Raw genomic sequence first — 7,830 nt, forward strand, 5'->3', positions numbered from 1 at the left:
GGGACAAAAGCTCGGGATAGATAATATATAAAAATGTGTACATATTTCCACATAAAGCCACTGATACATGTGTGCATAAAATATAAACATGGTGAATATAAAGCAATCAGAAAGACAATTCAAGACATAAAAATCAATGCAAAATTAATAGACTTTAGCTTATTTAAAAGATGGCTAGAACATTCAGACAGAAAATAAGTAAGGAAATAGTGGAGATGAAACTATAGACTGAATGAACCTCAAGATATAAACAAAATAGTTATCACTAGCATTACTAAAATTGCTTCATACTTGAGTGCATATGGAACCTTTCCTAGGAAAAATGGTGTGTTAGGTCACAAAACAATTATCAAAAAATTAATAAAATTAAAATCAACTCAAGTGTATTTTCAGCACAATAAATTGGAGTTCTATATACATCACCCTCAGAAAAACCAGAGTTCAAAATCAGTGCAAATTAAATAATACATTCCCAAATATCAATTTCTCAAAGAAGAAACCAAAAGGAAAAAAAAATAAGAACACATATCATATACTAAATAAGTCTTATAGAAAGATTAAATATGATTATTTTGGATGTATTTCTCTACGAATTCTACACCTCTGTAACCTACAGTCGGGTTTACAAAGAATGTCAAACTTGACCTTTGGAATGAACAATATCAGGCTGAACTTAGAAGGTTTATTGGATTACATCTTCTCAAGTATATTGCAGGCTAGAGAGATGGTTCATTGGTTAAGAATATTGTTGTTTTTCTAGAGCACCTTGGTTCAATTCACAGCACCACTATGATAGCATTTGTTAGTGTATAACTTCAGACCAAGCGATCCAATTTCCCTCTAACTTTTTAGTGAAGCAGGAATAAAAGTGGTATAGACACACATGCAGAAAAAAACCCACACATACATTAAAATAAAAATTAAAATATTAATTTTGATAAAGAATATTTCTAATATTTTAGAAGCAAATGTTTTGCTTCTCAGTACTTTCTCCCTTTTTGATGTTAACTCAAGATAAAGGCACTGAAAAATAATTGATTTGTGGTCAAGTGACAGACAGAAAAATACAATACAAATTACATCTTTTAAAATACACTCCTTTAATTTATTTTAACTTAATTTTATTCTGTAAGTTAAGTTATAAGATATAAGGTCCACTATATATTTTCTTTATCACCAAATAAAATATAAATAAATAAAAGGCTTTAGGGAGGTTGGAATAAGTAGAAGAAACAATGCTTTCCAGATAGCATAAAGTTTTAAACCAAACTTAATACATTTGCCCTAAAAACCACCAAGTAATACCTCAATATACTTGCAATTTTTAGAAGACAAATGTTTCAAAAGCTTCAAGCAGAGATAGAAATAGATTTCATAAGAACATAGAGATTGTACAATCTCTTAAAAGCTTCTGGTAATTGGCCATATGATATATGAATTTCTTCTTCTAGAATTCTCCTGAGTATGATGAATTAAAATTGGATTCCAATAGTGGCAAAAAAGTCTGTTGGTACAGCCTTTATTATCATGAATATTAATAGTAAGTTATAATTTGTCACATACAACTGTATTTCCATTTGTATTTCTATTACATGTTATTCAACAATTCATTGTCACAAATTGTGTGAACTTTTTTGTGAGAAGATGTGAACAAATGTGTCCTCACTCCAGGGAAAGTACCAATGGAAAAATAAAGGTCTAATCACAAACGAGTGCAGCTTGATGAAACAATGAATTTTCTGGAGTTCTCTACACGGCAACTTTAAATCAGCTACACCACTAAACACACATATCCCTGATGGGCTGTGATCATTACCCTTGGTTATCCTCCAGATATTCATGTAAAGACCCTATTTGTTGGGAGCTGTTAAGACAACACAATCGTCTTGATCTCTGAATTGGGCCTCTCCCCCCGAGAAGAAAAGGGGGTCAAAAGTGGGCCACCAACGCACCGCTCTGAGAACAACCACAGATTGTTCCAGCCCTAAGTCAGCTCCTGATGTCCTGACCACAAGATGTACCCTGATACTACCAAGTTCCTGCTTCCCTGTGTAGTTGCCAAAAGAAAAATTTCTGCTGCCCCATCCCTCCTGTTGAGAAGTACTTCCTCTTTTTCCACTGCCCCATCCCTCCTGCTGAGAAGTACTTCTCCTTTTACTTTTGCATTTAAGCCTTGAGCCTTGCTGAATAGAGTGACACCTTGATGCTACTCAGACTGCTTCCTGTGTCATTCCTGCACTTGGTGTCCGTCTTTCTCTCCCCCCATTTGGTTCTTAGGAGAAGGTCCCCTCGAGACCCTCGAATAACTGGACCTGCTGGACAGGTCACCTATTATTGAAGATATCATGACTTAACTCAAAAAAAAAATTAAGTTTGTACTGACAGGGAAATTTCACCCTTAGTAACTAGCTTTCAAGTTGCTATGCATAGTACAGAAAAAAAAAGTGATAATCAGTCTTATCCAGTTGTGTTATTTTTAATCTACAATAAAGATTGGCCTGGTAGGTTATGTCCATTGGCCCCACAATGATATACTTATTATGGAAGTAACCAGTTACTTTCTAATGTATGTAAGTCATATTGAAGGTAATGATACCCATAACTGGTAAGATTCTCAAGGTGAAATATCTGAGAGAATATAGGTTATAGGTCCCATGAGAAAGTATTATTTTGCTAAATGAATATAGTATTAAACAACTCCTAATAATTTATTGCTATATATAATAAGTGAATGTCTCAGCTTTCATCAGAGAAGTTTCTTCTTGCCATAGATAACAAATGACAGTGAACTCACAACTCTTCAACATACAGAGAGTAAGAAAATTTAGTGTTCATCCCTAAATGAGATATAGATATCACACTCTTTCACAATGCTCAGGAAACTACATGTAAGAGGGAGTGAAAAGAATGGAAGAGCAGAGGTGGTGTATGGGTACAAGAAAAGCGTTTTCTGGGACATAAGATTAGTTGCACATAACAATTCAGTGTTTTTGGCATCATGAATAAACTGTACAAGTTCAAGCAGACAAAGTACAGTATGGAGTGGGGAACTGCACATAGAGTCCAACTTCTTTTTTTTTTGGTTTTTCGAGACAGGGTTTCTCTGTGTAGCCCTGGCTGTCCTGGAACTCACTTTGTAGACCAGGCTGACCTCGAACTCAGAAATCCACCTGCCTCTGCCTCCCGAGTGCTGGGATTAAAGGCGTACGCCACCACGCCTGGCTAGAGTCCAACTTCTAATTGAGGATCTACTAGAAACTGATAGATGCTAGAAGAGGAAGAATCAATTTTTGTTATGGATATGACTCTTGCTATGTTAACATTGCTCCCAAGAGGAGCCCACATTCAAGAGTATTTGGTTAACACAATGAAAATCTTTGACTTTAAAAAGGAACACAAAGTTGTGCAGCTAAGAAGTTAAGGGTTAATCCTGGAGCAATTAAGGTTGTGAATGTGATTAAAATCCATGACATAAAAATCCCAAGTAATGAAAAAAGTAGTTGCTCATAGAATCAGAGGTGAGGAGGACACAAAATCTGCCCCAACACCTGAAGAAACTGGGACTAGTGGAACCCAGGCAACCAGGGACTCCACCTGATCAGTTGCATGGGTTCCTTCTACTCTAGGCTGGTGCCCTAAGCAGACCTTGGGCATGAACTCTGCAGCCAGTCCCAAAACACCCAGAGGAAGCTCCACTCCCAAGTGTTCTAACCTGACCAGGTCCACAGGATCCCAGGATCTCAGGGTCCCAGAGGCAGCTTAACTCCCAGGATTTCTGACACACCCAGGATCTCAGGATCCCAGGATCCTAGAATCACATGGTCACAGAGACATTTATACTCTGAGGAGTTCTGACACAACCAGGATCACAGGAAGGACAGCCTTCAGTCAGATATATAGAGGGCAGTTAGCACTTGGGATAATCAGATGGCAGGATACAAGCATAAGAATATAAACAAAACAAATCATGGTTACTTGTCATCATTAGAACCCAACTCTCCTACCATAACAAGTCTGGGATACACCATCACAGCAGGAAAGCAAGATTCAGACCAAAAGTAACTTCTCATGATGGTGATAGAGTACTTTAAGAAGGACATAAATAACTCTCTTAAAGAAATACAGGACAACATAGGTAAACAGCTAGGCGTCCTTAAAGAAGAAACACACACACACACACACACATCCCTTAAAATATTATAGGAAAGCACAACCAAACAGGTGAAGGAATTGAACAAAACCATCCAGGACCTAAAAATTGAAATAGAAGCAATAAGGAAATCAAAAAGAAAAACAACCTTGGAGTTACAAAATCTAGAAAAGAGATCAGTAGTCACAGATGCAAGCATCACCAACGGAATATAAGAAATAGAAGACAGAATCTCGGGGGAAGAAGATACCATAGAAAACATTGACACAGCAGTCAAAGAAAATGCCAAAAGCAAAAAGCTCCTAACCTAAAGCATCTAGGAAATACAAGACACAATGAGAAGATGAATCCTAAGGGTAATAGGTATAGAAGAGAGTGAGGATTCTCAACTTAAAGGGCCAGTAAACATCTTCAACACAATTATAGAAGAAAACTTGGCTAAACTAAAGAGATGCCCATAAATTTACAAGAAACCTACAAAACTCCAAACAGACTGACCCAGAAAAATTCCCCCAGTCACATAATAATCAAAATACCAAATACACTAAACAAAGAAAAAGTATTAAAAGCAGTAAGGGAAAAATGTGAAGTAACATACAAAGGCAGACCTATCAGAATTATATCAGACTTCTTACCGGAGACTATGAAATCTAGAAGATTCTGGGCAGATGTCAAACAGACCATAAGAAAACACAAATGTCAGTCCAGGCTACTATATCCAGCAAAACTCAATTATCATAGATGAAGAATAGAAGATATTCCATGACCAAAACAAATTTACACAATATCTTTCCATGAATCCAGTCCTACAAATGATAATAGATGGAAAACACCAACACAAGGAGGAAAACTATACTCTAGAAAAAAAGCAAGAAAGTAATCTTTCAACAAACCCAAAAGAAGATTGCCACACAAACATAATTCCATCTCTAACAATACATCCCTAACAACAAAAATAACAGAAACTAACAATCTCTTTTTTTTTAATATCTCTTAATATCAATGGACTCAATTCTCCAATAAAAAGATGTAGACTAATGGACTCTATTTGGAAACAGAGCAAGCATTTTGTTACATACAGGAAATGTACCTCAGTGACAAACACAGACACCACCTCAGAGTTTAGTTTGGAAAACAGTGTTCCAAGGAAATAGTCACAAGGAATAAGCTGGATCAGCCATTCTAATGTTGAATAAAATCAACTTTCAACCAAAAGTTTCAAAAAATATAAGGAAGGTCACTTCATACTGGTCAAAGGAAAAATCAACTAAGATGAACTTTCATTTCTGAACATTTATGCTCCAAACCTAAGGTCACCCACATTCATAAAAGAAACTTTACTAAAGCTCAAAACACACATCGTACCTCATACAATAATAGTGGGAGACTTCAACACACTACTCTCAGCAATGGACAGATCATGAAAACAGAAACTAAAGAGAGACACACTGAAACTAATAAGTTATTAATCAAATCAATCTAAAAGATATTTATAGAACATTTCATCCTAAAGCAAAAGAATATACCTTCTTCTCAGCACCTCATGGTACCTTCTCCAAAACAGACCATTTAATCAGTTACAAAACAGGCCTCAACAAATTCAAGAAGATTAAAATAATCCTATGCATCCTATCAGATCACCACAAACTAAGCCTGTTCTTATATATCAACAAAAACAACGGAAAGCACATATACACATAGAAACTGAACCATGCTCTATTTGTTGAATATTAACAGTTGAAAATAATAAAATCATGTTCTATAAACATCATGGAAATATTATTGATAACTTCTCTCACTGTGCTAGAAATTAGCATTTTCTTAATGTTTAACTCTAAAGAGTTTTTGCTATTTTGAAAAACTTAAAATATACTTACTGATAAAGTAATTTCTCTCTTAGAAACACTGATAATCTTTTTTAAGTAAACTTATAGTTAGACAATGTACACAGATATATAATGCATTTTAAATACTCTCTCACTATGTTAGGTGGTATCATATAAGGGCTTTTGAATATATTTCCTAAAAATTCATTTTTAATATTTATGCCCTTTTTTTTGTTTTGTTTGTTTGTTTGTTTGTTTGAGACAGGATTTCTCTGTATCACTATGGCTGTCCTGGAACTTACTTTGTATACCAGGCTGGCCTCGAACTCAAAAATCTGCTTGCCTCTGCCTCCCGAGTGCTGGGATTAAAGGTGTGTGCCACCGTGCCTGGCATTTTTATGCCCTTTTACTATGCTTAACTCCCGAAGAATATTTTGTATGTTGTGAATCAATTTAGTATTCAACATTAGATATAGGATCCTCAGTTATGAATCATATTAAATGTTCTTTAATGTTATTTTTAGGGTATAAAAGGATATACATATAACAGTTGAACAAATTTCTTATATATTATTTCATTCTCAAAATACTTGACATTATTAATATGTTTGATGTATAAGATGAGTTTAAGTAATAAAAAATAAGAAAAAATAATCTAAACATATAATAACCCAAAAATACAAATAGCTATAGGCCAGCATAAAAACAATCAACCCCGAGGGCAATATAACACTAACAGAGTCCATCTACCCTGCTAGAGCAAGCACTGGATAATCTAACATAGATGAGCAAGCACATAGAAAATGACTTAAATTCAATCTTATGAAGATGATAGAGGCCTTTTAAAAGATAATTAATAAATCCTATAAATAAAAAAATCACAAAAATGCAGTTAAATAGTTGAAAGAAATGAATAAAATTGTTCACATCCTGAAAATTAGAAAGAAAGCAGCAATACACACAAACACACATGCACACAGAGACATGCATTATGGAAATCCTGGAAACGGATAATCTAGGTAAATCAACAGCAACTACAATTGTAAGCATCACTAAAAGACTATATGTGATGTAAGAAAGAATCTCAATCATAGAAAATACTGTGGAAAAAAAATGGTATATCAGGATGAGAAGGTGTTAAACCTAAAAATTTCCTGACACAAAACATCCAGGATATAAAGGACCTATGAAAAGGACAAAACTAAGACTCATAGCAATAGAAGAAGGAAAAGATTCCTAGCTAAAAGGCCCAGAACCTTCAACAAAATCAGAGAAAATTATCCTAACTTAAATAATGAGATGCTTATAAATGTATAAGAAGCTTACAGAACACCAAATAAATTGGACAAGAAAAGAAAATCCTCCAGCCACATAATAATCAAAACAATAAATGTACAAATCAAAGAACATTGAAAATTGCAATGGAAAATGGTCAATTCCTATATAAAGGCAGACCTATCAGGTTACAATTGACTTCTGAACAGAGAATTTTGCAGACTGAAAGAGACCACAGATATCAGCCCAGATTACTACAATCAGCAAAACTTTCAATCACCATAGATGGAGACAAGAAGATATTCCATGACAAAACTAAAATTAAACAGTATTTATCCACAATTCTAGCTCTACAGAAAGTAATAGAAGGAAAGCTCCAACCCAAGAAGGTTAAATATTTCTGTAAAAACAGGAAAATATTACATACCAGCCAAATCATACAAGGGGAAACACAAATAGACATAAGAAAAAAAAAAAACACACCTGCCAACCACCAACATCAAAGTAACAAGAACTTACAGTCATAGGTCATTAATAACCTTTAACAACAATGGACGCAATCTCCTGTAAAAAGACAAA

The sequence above is a fragment of the Mus caroli genome, chromosome 10 (genome assembly GCF_900094665.2).
Source record: "Mus caroli chromosome 10, CAROLI_EIJ_v1.1, whole genome shotgun sequence".
Lineage (NCBI taxonomy): Eukaryota > Metazoa > Chordata > Mammalia > Rodentia > Muridae > Mus > Mus caroli.